A 14,225-nucleotide genomic window follows, 5' to 3' on the forward strand; every position below is an offset into this window, starting at 1 on the left:
TAAGCTTTGTTAGACTCTAGATTGAATTCAAGCCCCTTAATACCAAGATATGTTCTGATCTGTGCAGTATTAGGCTTCATATCAACAATATCACCATTGTGATTTCTGTACTTTGGAACATATATGCTGTCAGACTTAACAGAATAAAGTCTTTTCTGTCTCTGAATCTGTTCTTTCAAATAATTTGCAGCAGTCCCTGTCAATCTGTCATCCACTTGAAGTAAGAATAATACATGCTCCAATTCTTCAAAATACTTCAATGGAATGGCATTTTGTCTTATATGATAAACCCTACCATCTGTCATGAAATACAACAAGATGTGTTCCTTCAAGTAGGTATGGTAAACCATTTGTACAGATTCCAATTGATTTAATCTTTCAGGAGTTGCTCCAATTCCTGGTTCACACAAGGAAGTTGGATCATTGGTAGTGTTGTGTACTCTTCTTTCATCAGCACTTCCCAATCCAGTTTTATCTCTTGCTTCCTTTCCAGTAACTACTCTAGCTTCAAAACGACTTGCAGTAGTCTTCAAAGGTTGAGTTTGTTTTGCTTTAGTGAATCCTGGTAGGAGTGTATTTGATCTTCCTTCTGATATCAAGTTAACTTGAGCTGTGTCAGAGGTTACTTGCTTCTTTTGAATATCAGAACTTTTAATTTCTTGACTCTGAACAACTTGAGCTGTGTCAGAGGTTGTTTTAAGAACTTTTCTTGAAGTCAGAGCAAGATTATCTTTGTCATCAGTAATTTCTTCATCTTCAGGAGGTACATAGACTTTAACAGGTTCACCAACCTTTTCTTTACCCTTGGATCTTGGGTCTATCTTTGGTTGTGATTTAGCAAATGTTGCTTCAGTTTGTGCCTTTTCTTTAATCACAATACCTTTCAGTTTTGGAAGTGACTTTTTACCAGAAGCTTCGGATTTAGATGTGACTTTCTCTGATTTAAGTCTAGCTTCTTCTTCCTTTAAACTTTCCAAGTCCATTCCTGGATTTTCTTGAAGAAATAACTGTCTTGACATTTCTTCATCAAGATCTAGAAGTTCATCAGAATTTATTCTTTTACCAGTATCAGAACTTAATCTCTTCCCAGTATCAGAACTTATCCTGTGACTTGTAATTTCAGCATTTCTTGATGAGAATCTTTTACTTTGACTATGACCTCCACCCATTCCAGAGTTTCCTTGGTCATCTTTTTCATCATCCTTTCCTTGCAGTGTCTTGTCATCCTTGCATTTGGACTTAATCACTTTCTCCCCCTTTTTGGCATCAGCAGGAAGTAGAAGAGAGATAAGAAATTCCACTGAAGATTGGATTTCTGTCAGTTGTGATTGCTGAGAAGCTTGATTTTGCAGAATTTTATCAATCTGTGCTTGTTGGCGATCTTGAGTCTTCTCAATATAAGCAATCCTGTCCATAGATGGTTGAAAGAACTTTTTCTTATCAAGTTTCCAAACTTGTTCTTGTTTGGTAAAGTTCTCCTGAATCTTGTGTATTTCGGCATGAGTAATTGAATGAAGACCTTGTAGATTTTTAGTACTCAATGCAGTGACACGAAGCTGAGCTTTGAAATCATCAGAATTTAACATTTCATCAGCTTTAGTAAAGTGCTCAGTAAGATGTAACGCAGATGGAATACATGAGACTGAGTTCCATTCCTTAGTCCACTCCTGTCCTGCAGGAGTTTCACTCCAAGGCACTGGTGGTTCCTCTGTAACATACTTCTTTACTAGTTCAGACTTTGAAAGAGGAATTTGTCCTGAAGGACCTGCTGCATCAGTATTTGCAGTTGGAGCAGCATCACCAGTATCCCCAGCATGTGCAGCATCAGAACTTATAGAATCAGTATCATCTGATATAATAGCTGTGTGAGTAGCAATGGAGGCGTCAGCATCCTCTAATTGCTGATCTGATGCTAAGTTCTGATCAACAGCCAAATCCTGATGCTCACCTAAAGTCTGATCATCAGTGTCTAGATGCAGAGAAGGTGACTTAGATAATTCCGGAGTTTTAATAGCATCAGTAACAGTTGTTGGCAAAAGATTTGTTGTTGTTGGAGCTTCTAAGAAAATTACTCCAGGCACAACTAAGTGTTGATCAGCATTATCAGCACTTGTGCCTTGATGACCAAGAGACACAGATGGGAAATTAGCCTTGTCAGATACAGTTTCCTGAGATTGAGTGGATGGAGAAGAAGTAACTGGAGCAAATTCTTTTTCTTGTGAGATCAGAGATTCCTGATCCCCTTCCTTAGCTGCTTCCTCTTCATCATCTGAAACTGGCCTTTTTGCCCTCTGTTTCTGGTATGTCCTTGGTAATTTAGAGTCTTTGGAAGTGTCAGGAATTGTCATTTTTCTAAGCCTCTTGAGAAGCTTAGATCCTCCAAGTTCAGAATCCTTCTGAGAAATCTTTTTCTCAGCTGCAGTTACCACAGGTTCTGAAGAAAGAATCGGTTCCTCAGAATCTGAGTCATCTCTCAAGGTGATCCTCCTCTTCTTCTGAGGTGTGTGAGAAACAGTCTTTGTTCTCTTTGGCTTGGAAGATATAGGTTTCACATAGGACTTGAGATATGTTCTGAGAGATGGTTGAGAGGTTTGAGGTGGCTGAGTAGAGATGGTAGGTGCTGATGAACCAGGTTCTGATGTTTGAACATCAGGATAAAGTGCAGTGTACTTAACATGATCATAGGTGATTAAGGCTTGTTTGACAGATAAAGGTATTAAGAGGGGTCTTAACACAGCCTTTTTATTATCAGAAGATAATAAATCAGTAAAAGCTCTCTTAGCTATTCTGAAAGATGGAATGAGATCACCAAAATTTTGGGGGGAATTATAACAAAAATTATAAATAAGCTGACAAAATCTTGCAAAATATACAGTATTGCGATCTTCTGTCATCCTATCCCCAATAGAACCCAAAACTGCACGTGCATAATCAAAATCAGTGTGATTTAGAAGTGCATACCCGATTTGTTGGCTGAATATGGGAATTGCATCAAAATTTGTACATTTGTTGGCGAAAGCTTTGGTAATGCAATCAAAGAAGAAACTCCATTCCCTCCGTATGAAGGATCTCTTCAACTGTCCAAGCTTGGTCAATGTCCCTTCATATCCCAGACTAACCATCATATTTTGAAGAACTGAGTCATCAACAGTAGAATAAACACAGTCCTCGGGAAGCTGTAATGCCTGTCTAACCGTAGACAGAGTCACAACATACTCATTTTCCCTTGATGAAAATATTAAACTTGGGGACCCGTGAGCACCACCATTGTCATATACTCCACTCCTCCAAAACTCCAGTACTTGAACCCCAGAAATTGATGTAGGCTCAGTTAGAGCAAACCCATTATCAGAACTTGTGAGAAAGTCTTGAATAAAATGAAATTCAGAGGGTGCCTCTGTAGTGTGTAGTATCGCAGAGAAGTTATTAGGAACAAACTTTGCTCCATCAAAGAAAATGTCCTTGGGTGCCATTATGTTTTGATAAGAAAACGGTAACCTGTAATGTGTTTGAGAAAATGCCTCTGAAAAGAAAATCGTCAGAAGATGAGAGAGTTTAAAAGTAAAGAGAGAGATAAAATATAATTGTAAATAAAAGATTTGACAATCTTTGCTCTCTTTTACTTATACACAAAAAGTAACCGTTGAGGACACATGGCAGACATGCATTTAAAAGTAGTGGGAAATACCTTGACACCTGTTTTACATAGAGAAAGCAAAAATTAATGGGCACGGTAAATAAGGAATAATTACCACCCACTTGCAGTTTTTCAAGGAAAAACAAACCGTTTCACTTACCTAGATTCCATTAATCAAGGTGAATCAGTTTTAATTTAAAATTGAAACTGTTCCCACTAATTCAAATATTTTACTCTGCAATATTAATATTCCGAGAAAAAAAACTGTGTGTGAGAATGAGTAAAATCAATCAGTTAAGTAAGTACTGATAAAACAGTATCAGAACTTAAAATCAGACACAATTTATACGATCATCAGAATATTTATCAGGATTTATCAATGCATATCAAAATTTCTCAGAGACAAGATCATAAGACTTAAGACAAATTCCATTAATATATCAAAATAATACATTGATGAAATTGAAATTACATCAGAACTTTTACATTCTTGTCCTAAGCTTCTAAATCTAACATCAACAGCCTTAGTCCTAGCTAAGAAGCCTGACAAAGCTGAGGATGAAGAAGAACAGGAAGAAGACGAGATTAAGTCATCTTCCTCTTCCTATCTTCGACAAACAAGATAGCGAGTCGAATGATTCGCTCTTGCTGACGGATAGCTTCCCGCCGTTCCGCCTCCAATCGATCAAGATGAAGCTGGTAGTCCATCTCGAAGAACAGAAGTTGGTTCAGCACCGCCTGTGGGACAGAGCCCCATATCTCTTCAGGAATGGCAGTTACATGCCACTCCTGCTGCCAGTCGGCGCAGCTTAGCTCCATATGAAAATTTTGGTAATTCAAAAACATGTTGTATCGAACCATGATGCTTTTGAAAAAGAATATGAAGTTAAGATTGTGAGAAAAATTGATGAAAGGGCTAAAGTGAAGTGGCTGATTATATAGGCAAGAGAATGCCAGGAGACGCGAAGATATTTAATGCTGACAGATAGAGTTAAGTCTACCTCGTCTCCCTAGACTTGAAAAAGAATAATAGTCATTGGAAAAGGAATGTGCACTTGTAAGAAGAGTGAACTGTTCAAGGACGAGTGCCATTATGTTTTAACCATAGACTATTAATCTTCCACTTCAACATTTCGAAATTAATCTGAGACTGTTACCAAATTTTACTCACAGATAAGTCAAGTAAAGGGTTAGACTGAAAAATCAGAACTTAGACCTATACCAGAACTTAACAGTCATCAGAACATAATGTCTTAACTCGAACAAGGAATATCTATCTTAGTAAGTTTTCATACAAGTTCTGAGTTATAGTCTTCAGGACTTAATCATCAGACCATATAACTAGAACGTGTCCTCAGAATTTGTGCAAAGGGACACAGTGACTGTTTGTCTAAAAGAACATAGACCACCACAAAAATTTCATCATTCATATGGAGTGATTTGTGTGTGCATTAAGCTAAATAACTAATAAAGAGTAAAGTCTGATTTACTTCAGTACATCTTAGAAATAAGTCATAATTAAAATTTTGCTAAAGAGCTGTCATTATCCTGAAACCTACTGATAAATGAGTTCATGCATGAGTCCACCTCAACTGTTTTTGTGCTAATTTTATGCATCTTTAAAATTCTCTTTTACAGTGGCTTCTCAGTGTAAGTGAGTCACGACTGCTTATCAGAATTTATGCTATTATCAGAGTATTTCTCCAGTAATCATAGAGTGTGAACAGTCACCAAGAAAAATATTTTGCTTTTCTAATGCATATTTACTTAATACCAGCTATGCACTTGCGTCGTCCCATTCACATTTTTACTCTAGATCTCAAAGGAGTACCTGATATTATTCTTTGATTTTTTTTTCTTCTTTTGATAAGTGAGGTTTATCAGCACTTCGTACATTCAGCAGTTTTACTAGAATCAGAACTTAAACAGATGAGTAGCATTATTCTAATTTTGGACTTAGTAATAAGATGAATAAAGTAAACTAAACTAAGCTCAAGTATCAGAATTTGCTTGTGTCATAAGATTTCCACAGAAATAATTACTTCTTTCATGGGATCATTTGTTTATTGAAGACTAGTAGGTCAGTATCTAGCACAATTATCCTCATAGGATCGAATGATTACTTAAACAGATATATCACTTATTAGAGTTAAGAGATATGTATCAGACAACAGTCAGTACTTAAAAACATTTATCAATTAATGCACAGAATATACAAAGAGATTAATTCTGTAAATACTGATCATAAAGTCTGATAACATAGAACAAGTTTAAGCAGATTTAGAGAAAGAACCTGAAATCATTCCAAGTTCATTTACCAATTTTGTAAAGGTAGCTTCACATAGTGGTTTTGTGAAGATATCTGCTACTTGTTGATCTGTGGGAACAAAATGCAATTCCACTGTACCTTCATCCACATGTTCCCTGATGAAATGGTACCTGATGCTGATGTGCTTTGTCATAGAGTGTTGAACTGGATTACCTGTCATAGCAATAGCACTTTGATTATCACAGTAAATAGGGATTTTGAAATATGTTAACCCATAATCCAGTAACTGATTCTTCATCCAAAGAATCTGTGCACAGCAGCTTCCTGCAGCAATATACTCTACTTCTGCAGTTGATGTGGAAATTGACTTTTGTTTCTTGCTATACCAAGAAACCAACCTGCCTCCAAGAAATTGGCAGCTACCACTTGTGCTTTTCCTGTCAATTTTGCAACCTGCAAAATCTGCATCTGAGTAACCTATTAATTTAAAATCTGATTCTCTAGGATACCATAATCCTAGATCAGCTGTTCCTTTAAGATACTTAAAGATTCTTTTTACAGCTGTTAAGTGAGGTTCTCTTGGATCTGCTTGAAATCTTGCACAAAGATAGGTAGCAAACATGATATCTGGTCTACTAGCAGTTAGATAGAGAAGTGAGCCAATCATACCTCTGTAATCAGTGATATCTACTGAATTACCAGTATCCTTATCCAGTTTTGTTGCAGTGGCCATGGGAGTGGATGCACTTGAACAGTCTTGCATTCCAAATTTCTTCAGCAAGTTTCTGGTATACTTAGATTGACAAATAAAAGTTCCTTCTTCACTCTGCTTGACTTGAAGGCCCAGAAAATAACTAAGTTCTCCCATCATACTCATCTGATATCTTGACTGCATTAGTTTGGCAAACTTTTTGCAAAGTTTGTCATTTGGAGACCCAAAAATAATATCATCAACATAAATCTGGATCAAAAGTAAGTCCTTGCCATGGTTGAGATAGAACAGTGTTTTGTCAATAGTTCCTCTGTTGAATCCACTTTCCAGAAGAAACTGAGCTAAAGTCTCATACCATGCTCTAGGAGCTTGCTTAAGTCCATAAAGTGCTTTATCAAGCCTGTAGACATAATCTGGATGTTTGGAATCTACAAAGCCTGGAGGTTGTTCAACATATACTTCCTCTTCCAATTCTCCATTGAGAAAAGCACTTTTCACATCCATTTGAAAGACAGTAAACTTTTTGTGAGCAGCATAAGCCATGAATATCCTTATGGCTTCTAACCTAGCAACTGGCACAAATGTTTCATCATAGTCAACTCCCTCCTGTTGAGAATATCCTTTTGCAACCAGCCTTGCCTTGTTCCTTACAATTATGCCATCACTGTCAGTTTTGTTTCTGAATACCCACTTTGTACCAACAACCGATCTATTCTTAGGTCTTGGCACTAAGGTCCAGACTTTGTTTCTTTCAAATTCATTCAACTCTTCCTGCATTGCTTGCACCCAATCAGCATCTTGAAGAGCTTCTTCCACTTTCTTTGGCTCAGACTGAGAGAGAAAAGAATTGTAAAGACATTCAGTCGAAGTACCTGTTCTAGTTCTGACACCTGCCTCAGGATTTCCAATTATCAAATCAGGTGTATGTGATTTTGTCCACTTCCTTGCAGATGGAAGATTTTCTCTAGAACTGGATGCTCCCCCATGATTCATGCTGTCTTCGGTTTCATTTTCTGATGCTCCCCCTGAAACTATGCTCTCTGAGTTGGATCCTTCAGTATTTAGATTTTCAGTACTGTCAGTACTTGGCTTATCAGAACTTGACGAATCAGAATTTGAAGAGCCAGATGTATGTTCTGATGCTTCTTGAGATGTGATAATATCTTGAGTATGCTCCCCCTGCATTGGTGCATCTTCCTTTGACGTAGTCACCACAGTTTCAATAACATCAGAGTTTAATCCATCAGAATTTACAGTATCAGGACTTAGACTATCAGGACTTGAGGTATCAGAATATGAATCTTCATTTTCAAATCTCAGCTGATCATGATCAATGCAATCTTCAAGTCCAGTGATCTTCTTGTCATCAAAAGAGACATTGATAGATTCCATGACCACTTTTGTTCTCAAATTATAGACTCTGAAGGCTTTTGTAGAAAGTGGATATCCAACAAAGATTCCCTCATCAGCTTTTAGATCAAACTTGGATAGCTGTTCAGGATGAGTCTTGAGAACAAAACACTTACATCCAAATACATGAAAGTATTTGAGATTTGGCTTCTTGTTCTTCACCATCTCATATGGTGTTTTTCCATGCTTGTTAATGAGTGTTGCATTTTGAGTAAAACAAGCAGTCTGCACAGCTTCAGCCCAGAAATAGGTTGGAAGCTTTGCTTCTTCAAGCATTGTTCGTGCAGCTTCAATGAGAGTTCTATTCTTCCTTTCAACAACTCCATTTTGCTGTGGAGTTCCAGGAGCAGAAAATTCCTGCTTTATTCCATGATTTTTGCAGAACTCTTCCATTATCAGATTCTTGAATTCAGTGCCATTATCACTCCTCAAAATTTTCACAGAATCTTTGATCAATTTATCCAGATGTTTGACATGATCAATCAGGATAGATGCAGTTTCACTTTTTGTGTGTAAGAAATACACCCATGTGTATCTGGTGAACTCATCTACTATGACCAACGCATATTTTTTCTTTGCAATAGACATGACATTCACTGGACCAAATAGATCAACATGAAGTAGATAATAAGGCTCAAGAATTGATGATTCAGTCTTGCTCTTGAATGAAGATTTTCTTTGTTTAGCCTTCTAACATGAGTCACAAAGACCATCAGGAACAAACACTGATTTTGGCAGTCCTCTCACACGATCTTTCTTGATCAGTTCATTTATCTTGTTGAAGTTTAAATGAGAGAGTTTCTTGTGCCAATTCCAGCTTTCTTCAGTTGAGGCTCTACTCACTAAACAGATTGCAGAACCATCAGAACTTGTTGAAAGCTTAGCTTCATAAATGTTACCACGCCTGAATCCCTTCAGAACAATTTTTTCTTTAGATTTACTAACTATTTCACAATGTTCTGCAAAGAAATCAACATGATAACCTCTGTCACAGATTTGACTTATACTCAGTAAGTTGTGTTTAAGTCCTGAGACCAGAGCTACATCTTTAATGATGACATTCCCAAGATTGATATTGCCATATCCCAAAGTTTTTCCAATGTTGCCATCTCCATAAGAAACACTTGGGCCAGCTTTCTCCACAAAGTCTGATAGCAGGGCCTTATTTCCAGTCATATGTCCTGAACATCCACTGTCCAGAACTAAAATATTTTTCCTGTTGCCCTGCAATCAAAAAGACCACTAATTATTAGTTTTAAGGACCCAGACTTGCTTGGATCCTTTGGCCTTTTTAGGTTTGTTAACATTTGCAGCGGATTTAGCATCAGATTTTATGTTAACAGTTTTCTTATCAGAACTTATACTACCAGACTTTGAATCAGAACTTACACTAGAAGGAACAACAGAAACTTTCTTCAAAAAAGGTTTTATTTGATAATAATCATAGTACAAACTATGATATTCCTTACAAGTATAAATGGAATGCCATAAACTACCACAATAAAAACAAGGATCTTGTGGTTTGTATCTAACAGACTGACTCTTAACTCCTGATTTTGTAGATAAGGAGTTAATATTCTTATTCATCCTGCAAAAAGAAGCCAGATGGTTAGAACTTCCACAGTTATGACACGCTTTCCTAGGAGCATCAGGAACAGATTTATAGTTATTGCTTTTATTCACACCTTCCTTTCCATTCCTGTTTTTCCTAGGTGATTTTACCTTGTTTGCATTCTTAACATCTTTTAGCTTATGCTTAAGCTGCTTCTTCGTCATTAAGCCTATGTTAACTTCAGCTGTCTTTTCCTGTTTTAGTTTGTCAGAAGCTAATTCCTTTTTAACTTCTGATTTCTCATTTTCAGATTTTTCAGTTACAAACTTAACAGGTTTTAACTTCGGCTTTTGCTTATCAACAGGCTTAATTTCTACAGTTCCTTTTTCATTTTTATTTTCTCCATAACCTAAGCCCTCTTTCCAGTTTCCACTGCTTAGCAAATTTTGAGTTGTTTTGCCAGAGTTAGTCCAAGTTCTGATAATCTCTCTCTCCTTTTCTAACTCAGTTTTTAGAGATTCATTCATTTTTAGCACTTCATCCCTAACATAAAAAGCATCATCTCTATCCTTCTGAGTTTGATGGAACATGACTAACTCTTTTTCTAAGAAATCATTTCTTTTCCTAAAAGCAAGATTTTCAGAAGTTAATCTTTCACATGTTAAAGTTTGATCTCTATAACTAACAAACATGGTTTTAAGATATCTTCTCAACTCATTAATATCATCAGTATGAAAAGCATAAGTAGTCTGAGGTACCTTTGTTTCAGCAGCTTCAGAACTGCTCTCAGAACTTTGTTTATCAGCATTTGCCATCAATGCATAGTTCTCCTCACTTTCAGAGTCTGAGGTGTCTGTCCAGCTTTTCTGCTTTGTGACAAGAGCTTTGCCTTTGTCACTCTTGGTCTTCTTGCAATCAGGAGATATGTGGCCTTTTTCACCACAATTATAACATTTAACATTAGCGTAATCTCCTCTGTCAAACTTTCCTCCTCTTGCTTCAGATCTTCTGAAATTCTTCTTATCAGAACTTATGCCTTTCCTGGAAAACTTCTTTCCCTTCCTGAACTTCCTGTATGCAATCTTTGTGATTCCCTTCACCATAAGAGCACACAGCTTCATCATCTCCTCATCAGCATCAGTTTCAGGCAAGCTTTCAGAATCTGAGTCATCATCACTCTCAGAACTTGATGACTCAGTATCAGACTTTATGATAAGAGCTTTACCCTTGTCTTTCTTTGAGGAAGGTGGTTTGGGGGATTCCTCTTCAGCCTTGAGAGCAACCGTCCTTGACTTTCCTCCTTTCCTCTTGCTTCTTTGTTCCATCTCAAGTTCATGAGTCTTGAGCATTCCATAGATTTCATCAAGAGTTGTTTCATCAAGATTGTAGTTGTCTCTTATTGTTGTTGCCTTCAAATCCCAACATTCAGGAAGAGCTAACAGGAATTTAAGGTTTGTATCTTCAAGATCATACTCCTTATTAACCAATGACAAGTCATTCAAGAGTTTGACAAATCTATCATATACATCAGTCAATGACTCATTAGTCCTAGAGTCAAAGTGTTCATACTCTTGAGTGAGTATTGTCTTTCTGTTCTTCTTAACTGTTTCAGTTCCTTGACACCTTGTCTCCAGTGCATCCCATATCTCCTTAGCAGTCTTGCAGTTGATTACCCTGTTTGACATTACATTATCAATGGCACTATGCAATAAGTGTCGTACCTTGGCATCCTTAGCAATAGATGCTATATCTTCAGCAGTGTAATCACTCTTTTCCTTTGGTACGGTCTTTGCTGCTTCACCTGCAACTACAACAGCGAGCTTGGTAGGTTTGTGAGGCCCTTCCTTGATTCTATCAAGGTATTCTGGATCTGTTGCTTCCAGAAACATGGTCATCCTTACCTTCCATATGGGATATTCAGATGGTCTCAATATGGGAACTCTGATAGTCTCATATCGACTCTGAGTTGATGTCTTTGACGATTCCTCAGTTTTGGTAGGCTTAGTTGGAGTTTCTGTGTCAGACATGATTGTGTTTGGATCTTTAACTGTATGTGTGTTAACAGAAGGCTCTGATACCACTTGTTAGGTCACACTTTCACTGTAGAGGGGGTGAATACAGTGTTTATTACAATCAAATCAAACTTCAAGAACTTATGTAACAGAAAACAAACTTTATTGAAACAATAAACTCTGTTACAATCTGGAACTGTTATCTCTCAGTGATGAACAAAATATCACGAGAGCTGCTAGGGTTACAGTAAATAATATTCTCGATAATTATAACACTTATAGTGTAAACCCTATGTCTGTGTTTATATATTACACAGTTACAAGATAATCGCTAATTGATATGGAATATAATTCTGCTTCCTAATATATATCAATCAGATATCTTTCCTTCCAAGTATTCCATTCTTTACGGAATTCCTTCTTCATGCATATCTCTTCTTATGTTTATCTTGATCTTCTTAACTTTAATCAGCTACTGTCCTTATCTGATCGTCCTTCAGCACTTAAGTTCTGATATCTATCTCCTGATGCTTATCTCCTGATAACATAAGTACTGATATCCCTTAAGTTCTGACGTCCAGTATAAGTACTGATCAGTTAAGTACTGATTTGTTCTGTTCAAATAAGATCTGAAATCTAAACATAAAACATATTAGCCATGACATTATCAAATATATCTAACATTTTTATTGTGTCCAGATTTGGATCTGGGGTCATATTATTTAGATACAAACTAATTTCAAGTATATAAGAACCGGATCTGAACCCAATATAAACCGGTACCATATTTTTATTTTTTAACCGGGTAATTTATGATCCATCGGATATGAGTTAAATATGATCCACTAACATTAAGTATTAATTTTTATTTTAGCTATTTAGATGATTATTAGTATAAGATAAATATTATAATATAAAAATAATAACAATATAAGTCATACTTTGGAAGAAATTAAAACTCATATGAGATATTAAGAATTATAAAATAATTATTTACTTATAAATATAATAAATTAAAATATATTTTATATATTAGATCGAATTGAATTTGAGCCATGGATCATATCCGGAAATTCAGGTAGTATTATTTTATATAAGTAACATGAGACCTAATTTGAGCACATACGAGACCTAATTTAAGCAGATACGTGAGTGCTCATATCCACTATCATATTTTATCTGAGTTTAATTTTTTAATAAAATTTAAATTATATATAAAATAAATAGGGTGCCCTTCCCCAACCATGGTTGGTTGGGGTATTTCCGCAATGATTCATTGCGTAAGGGCTCCTGACTTCCGCAATGAATCATTGCGGAAGGTAAGAGGCTTCCGCAATGAATTATTGCGGATAAATCGAAATTACCCTTTTGCCCTTAATACTTCCGCAATGAATCATTGCGGAAGTCATTAACTGATAAACACAACCAGCGACTGTTAACAGTTTTCATTCGATTAAAACACTAAAAACACACACAGCCACACCGATTTCAGGCGATTTCAAGGTTATTTTCAGGCGATTGATTATTCTTCTCCCTCCTCGATTTTCTGAGGTTTGTTTTTCTCACCGTATACACACACACCGTATACACACACACACACATCGTATACACACACGAGATGTATGTATATATACGACTATAAACACATACACACACAAGATTGTTCTTGATTATACACACACATGATGTACTTGATTTTTTTTAAATTTGTTTCGAATTATATGTTGACTTGATGATTATTAGTTCGAATTTTGTGTTCTTGATTTTTTTGGTGATTTAATTCGAATTTAGGTTTATTTAACAATTAGGGTTAGGATTATTTCGAATTAAATGTTGATGTTATGCTTTTTAGTTCGAATTATATGTTGATTTGATTCTTTTTAGTTCAAATTTTATGTTCTTCATTATTTGTGGTGATTTAATTCGAATTTGAGTTGAATTTTGGATTTTATAACAATTATGGTTAGGATTAATTAGGTCAAATAAATTAGTTGAGAAATTAGTTTAGGTTTAATTTTGAGTTGTGAATTTCATTCGAATGATTAGGTTAAATTTATATAGGGGGAAAAGTTTTTAAGTTTAGTTAATTGTAGTGAATTGCGCGGTGAAATGTAGTTCCTGAAAATGGAAGGTTTAGTAATAAATTTAAGGTTATGATTGTGTTTTCGTTAATTTATTTTTAGTTGGATGTTTTGGTGCTTATAAGTACGTTGATAAGAATTGCATTTTGGATCAAAGCATTTGAGCTTGTGCAGTGTAGTGCATTTAATTAATATTAGTTTGCACAGTCTAATGCGGAATCTGGAAATGGAAATGCTTATAGTGAATCTCGACCTATATTGGTTTCGCTTGTCGTCTTTTCACTTTTTTAGTTTTAATTGTATGTTTCCATGCTGATGAGTAGATAGATTGCTGATAAGAAGTTTTGAATTTCTATATAAATTGGAACCCATAAATTGGTTTCGCTTGTCGATTGTGCAGTTATTTGTTTAGTTGCTTGTTATTCTGCCCTTATTTGTGCATTATAATATCAAACTGAAATAATTCTTGTTTTGAAAATTGCAGATAAAATGAATATGGAATGCGGGCCTATAGATCGATCATTGCTGACCATGCAGGATGATCATATTAGT

The sequence above is a fragment of the Apium graveolens genome, chromosome 6, assembly GCF_009905375.1.
Source record: "Apium graveolens cultivar Ventura chromosome 6, ASM990537v1, whole genome shotgun sequence".
Lineage (NCBI taxonomy): Eukaryota > Viridiplantae > Streptophyta > Magnoliopsida > Apiales > Apiaceae > Apium > Apium graveolens.